The sequence below is a fragment of the Plectropomus leopardus genome, chromosome 12 (assembly GCF_008729295.1).
Source record: "Plectropomus leopardus isolate mb chromosome 12, YSFRI_Pleo_2.0, whole genome shotgun sequence".
Lineage (NCBI taxonomy): Eukaryota > Metazoa > Chordata > Actinopteri > Perciformes > Serranidae > Plectropomus > Plectropomus leopardus.
In genome coordinates, this window is record NC_056474.1 from 7,485,352 (window position 1) to 7,491,351 (window position 6,000).

Below are 6,000 nucleotides of genomic sequence, written 5' to 3' on the forward strand. Positions count from 1 at the left end.
ATCTGTGGCGGGACCTGACGAGTTGGCTGGTTGCGATGTCCCCGTGATTCGGCTCCAGCTGAAATCTGTGGACGGTTTGGGCAGAAGACCACAGAGGGAGCCCTGGAAGGTGCACTCTCTCTCAGCTGGACAAGAGTCGGTTTCACTGCTGAATACCTTGACGTCATCGATGGCTATGGTGCCTTGTGTCCCACCGACCACAGCTTCTATGATAAACTAGAGAGCAACATAAAATAATCAAAGTGTGGGTTTCAAGATAACAAGCAGTTGTTTATGCTTTTAAAGTAGTGACAAAAATCAATGAGAAACAAAACCAAATTTATTCAAAAGGCACTGAAATTATTCCATAATTAAGTTTCAATAAGAACAGAAAGAAAATGGAAATATTAGTTCTAAGACAAAGAAAGAAAAGGCTTATGTTTTATAATGGGAACATTAATTTGCAAGTATTACAATTATTTGGCTCTATGCACAATAAAAAAATAAATCAATTTAATTTAATTCAATTCATCATTTGTTAGAGGGAAATTTGTGTTGCAGCAAGTGCAAAAACATAATAAAACCATATAAAGCACAAACAATATGACAGAAAAAAACAACGGTTGACTTTAATCTGTACACAGGATGACTTGCACCTGTGCGCATTCATACTCCACAAGAGCAGAATATAAGTGTCCATCATGACTCCATGGGGCCTATAATAATTCAGTAGGCATTAAAAATGTTAACATCTCCTAATAATGTAAACTTCTAATGTAGCATACAGCACCTTCAACGGATAATGACAGTAACAATGTCCTACCGCTCTAAATCAACCTTTTTTATTAAGACTAGCAAAGAAATAAACCCACAAAAAAGAACAACAATAATACCTGTATTGGTTTGTCACTTTTGAAGGTAAGATCTGCAAATCTCCATTTGTTTCCCTGGGTGCCACTTCTCATCCATACAACTGTCTCCGCTTCACCCGAACGCTTTGCGATAAACTTCAATGAGCCTGATAATAAAATATCAACTCAACATTTGAGGCACATGTAGAGAAGTCTTTCAGTCCAATAGCAAAAAAGCCAAAGAAGGTCAAAATGAATCAGAATTGTATGGATTATAAAACGTACTGGAAAGTAGTTTGTTTTCTATACCTCCTAATTATATATAATTCAATGTAATATCTATTTAAATGCCTATATAATGAGAAGTGAGGCACATACCGATGCTGTTCCCAAATATGTGATACATGAAGCTCACACATATGATTTGATCTTTAGGTTGCGGGTAGCTGATGAGTCGAGCTGCTGATGAGATATTCAAGTTGTATGAGGTCGTTACAAGCATGTAGTAGCCTGTAGAGGATGAAAAAAAGGGTTAAAAAAATCACGCCTTTTTAAATCATTAAGTACTCTGCATGCTTGCAATATCAATCATATATAGGAAATCAAAAATATTTGGTCAACAGTGTTTGGTTTTAGAAAATCACAAGGTGCTTACACTTTAAAGTACGCTGAAATGTATTTATTTTACGGATGCTTATTAACTTTCATGTAAGCTGTATTGATGGAGGGGTTGCTATTTGAAAGTGCTTTAATTTTTTTCTTTTTGACATCATGAATGTATTATACACATTATGAGCTAAATGCACAGTCAGTGCCATGGATGAGCATTTCCGACTGTCACCACAGATTCAGGCTTCCAGAGTTAATAACATCACAAACCTAAGAAACAAATTACGTCAAAATATGAAACAAACAGCATCAGAGAAGAAGTCCTGTGTAGCTATGCATCGGTATTCTTCAAGTTAAGGCATTACTGTTTCCAAGTTAAGTTTTTCTCCTATTTCAGCTTCTAAGAGCTGACAAAACCCTTTTTTTCTATCATCAGCATCTTGAACTGGAACAATGTGCTGTCTTAATTTCATAGTGCAAGTACCACTGTTTTACATTGCAATCACATATTGAGCTTTCATGGTGCATTTTTCAAACACAAGGCAAGAGCTAAAACAAAATTCTAGTTTACTGTCAGACACTCACCCTTCCCGTCTGGGCCCTCCATAAATCCTCCATCACTTCTTTTCCATAGAAGGCTGGCAGTGAGGTCGTGGTACCATGAACATGTGTCCTCTTCAAAATCACATGAGAGTTGGTCTGATCCTGCGGGGATGTCGCCCTCTCCACAGTTCTCGAATTTGATATCGTCCAACATGACGTCCTTGTTTGCCCCATATGGAGGGTTGAATGAAAACAGCAGCTGCAGAGAGAGAAATGTTTTACTCTACATTTATTCTGAAACACAATATTAATAATGATTACTTTTTAACCTCTTAAGGCTGCATTTCCTAGATTTCTGGTCCCAGGAGAAAAAACGAGTTGCTCCTTCCACTCTCTGTGTTCTCTGTACGTACTTTGATGCCTTTAAAGGGAAAGTTCACCCCAAAATAATAAAAGAAAAGATTTATCAATCTAGATGGTTCTGGTGTGAGTTGCAGAGTGTTGAAGATATCAGCTGTGCATCTTCACTCTAATATACTGGATCTAGACCGCACTCGGCTTACGGTGCTAAAAGTGTCAAAAAATACATTTGAAAAACTCAACAGCAATATCTCTTTCCAGAAATCATGACCTGGTTACTCGAGATGATTCACAGACAGCGGTTTGAATGAGCTTCACGTTGGCACATTTTTTGCATTTAACAGTATGAACACAGCCAAAATTTTTTAAAAACTTAACAAACAATTAACCTGGCTCTGTCCCAAGTAGTTAAAATCAGCCTAGTGTGAACTGTCACTTTGACCACACTAAAGGCACAAAACAGACTTCACTGACGCGACTGCTTTGATTTTTATGTACCTGGTAAACATAGTGCCAAATAAAAAAACAATAAGCAAAATATTTATTGATTTATTGATCTCCCAGGGGGAAATGAGTTGTTATATAAAAACGGGAAGCACTGCAGATAAAGATACTATAAAATTTAGATGTACAATAAAGATTAAAAAGTTAAGGGTACCCTGTGACTCAGGTGCAAAATAAATACCGTAGTAAAAATAAATTAAACCTAATTTCTTCTTTTAAGTTAAGGACTTTCAAAATCTGACACTGTTGGCTCCCCCTTTGTTTCTCCTATTGTTTTTCTTTGGCATATTATTATTTGGCAAATTATCATGCTCTAAGTTTTGGAACTCTGAGGATTTTTTGTTGCCATGGATACAATGAGGTATGCTGTAGGCTAAAACCCGTGCGCCGTTTTGTTTGTTTTTCAGCCAATACTTTTTTAACATTTGGTCAAATTAGGAGCATTAATTGTTTGCAGGATAAACTATTTATGGGTTGTAATTTTTGTCAAGAAAGCTTTTTTGGATTACTCTGAAGAAAACGTAAAAACATGTATTTTTTATCCTACAATCTCTGAGCGGACTTCTGTATGATGGTTTTAGATGACTGTGTTTGTGTACAGCCTAAAAGCATGCAGGATATTTCACTGACCTTGTATCCTCCCGGCTGATTACCGATGAAAGCTGTGGCATTCTCCCAACCGTCGGTCTTACTTTTAGAAATATCAAGCAAACCTTCCTCATCAGTGCCCCTGATCATTTTTACTTGAAGGTGTGATGTTGGTGTAAATGTATTCTCATCGTAAATATGGTACCAGAAACTGAAACACAATGACGGTCAATTCATCAAAGCAGGCACAGCAGCAGGGTATATATATAAACTCAAGACAAATTCAAGTGAAATGATTGATATGCATAATCAGCCAAAGATATAGCTATACTTTTTTATTTATTTCTTGGCACACAAAAACATAAACATATTTTTGTTATGTTACTAAACAGCACGTTTACTACACAGGTGTGCCTTGGGTGCAATAATCATGCAGTTTTATCATCAAAAAAGTACATTTTTTAGGATTTAACATGAATGGTGCTGCTCACTTGCACAAATTTTAAGAAATTTGCAATCAAAATTTCAGAGGAATAAGTCTTTTGTAGGCATAAAATATGACTGATTTCTTAAACCTGTAAAAACCTCTGGAGTAAAAAAAGAGTTTTGAAAAAGTGTTTTGTTTAAACTTTTGTTAGGTGTAACTGTAAAATACATATCATTTTAAAAAAGTGTTGTTTTTAGTACCTGATCTGGCATCCCAGAGCTGCCAGGTTTTTAACCGAATACTCCAAAATAGCCAATGCAGAGAAACCACTTTGTTGTTTTCCATCTATATGCATGACATATCCTGTATGCAGCACATAAATATCGATTAACAGATGAGCACCAGTCTTGTAATCTGATTAAATACTTTTGTCACAGATTCAAAACGTATGACAAAGTAATGACACAAATGAAACATGGTCGAAGGTTAATATTTACCATAGGGACTTCCTGTGGTATGGTCCACACCGGGTACTGAGGTGATGTTTGCCATCTGCCACCTCCAGCGGTATGAGGGCTGACTGACGTCGTGCCAACCACACAAGTGATTGTCAAAGTTACATGACCCTTAACAAAGAAGAGTAGAACAGAGTGAAAATGAGGTCAGAAAGTTTAAATGTACTGGTGTAACATCGGTATCAGTAGATATTCGCCTTGTTGATGGTCATCAGTCTATCTGCAAAGAAGACAACATTCTCTGATCAAATACCTTCACAAATAGCATCCTCAATACAAACGTTTTACAGTCTGATTGATTTTTATTGTTTTGGTGACATTCAGTAAGAAAAAGTTTAGTCAAAGTGTCAGCACACCACAAAACTCCTCATCTGAGCCGTCCTCACAGTCCCTCTTGAAATCACAAACGAGTTCAGCAGGAAGACATTCCCCAGATGTACAGTTGAACCCCCCGTCGGGATAAGAGGACACGATGACCAACAACACTGTGAAGAGAGATCATGAGAAAAGAATCTGATTCATGAATGATTTTTAATTCCATCTATGTCTTTTTTGATCAGCATCGCAAAGCTATCAAATAACAGTGTGTATATTTCACAATCACATGCATTTTTTTCTATCACAACTGATGCGTAAACTTAGCACTCTGTAGTTTGCATGAGTGACACCTCCGGTGACTTCTCCATCATCTTTTAACCCCTTTTTAACCACCACCATACAAGATAATGTAAGTGGTGTCAACAGGCCTGGGTGTCTATGGCTTAAGCCTTGAGCTTCAATGTTTATAAATACCCTCAGATATAAATATTTAGGTTATATTTTTCAGAAATAAGTATATGCTTAATTATTTAAAAAAAAACAGTCATTACATTCATACTTGTACTTGACTATATAGTTACATTCCACCACTGCTAACATCAATAAATACTACTTTTACCATTTTACCAGCTCTAGGCAACATTTTTAATGATAGCATTTGTAAATTATTATGTACTCAATACTTTTCACTAACAATTACTGATATCTTTCCCATCACAATTCATAACTTATCTAGAAAGTGAAAAGAACAGGTTTGTGGAGGGTTAAATAAGAGCACAAACATGCATCAAAATAGAGCATGTTCATCCAAAAATAAAATAAAATAAAATAAACTTCCCACCAAAGGATCTACTTGGACCTCCCAAACTGAGGTCCGACCTACACACCTACAAAGACGCCCCTGATGGTCACTACCTTGAAGATAATATTTAGCTATGAAGACCCTTACCTGAGAGCAGAACCAATATCCGCTTCACGTCTGGAGAAACATGACACATGGTGAGAAAATCCAAAGAAAAAGAAAATCCTTAAAGTATGATGATCACCCCACTCATTAAGTTTGTGTCTGTGTTACTGAAATGCAACTTTTATTACAACAACGGAGCTCAGGCAGCGAGTTCTTATCATTAAACCCTTAAAGTTTGAAGTCCAGGGTGTTCTCAGTGAACTGCATTATATTTCCGTTGCTTGTCTTTATGAGCCTCAATGAGAGATTTACTACCTAATGTTATACACTGTAGATGTTCCAGATGACAGTGCAGATCCAGATTTGTGTTTTCTTTGACCTTCAGTCAAAAAGCCTTTT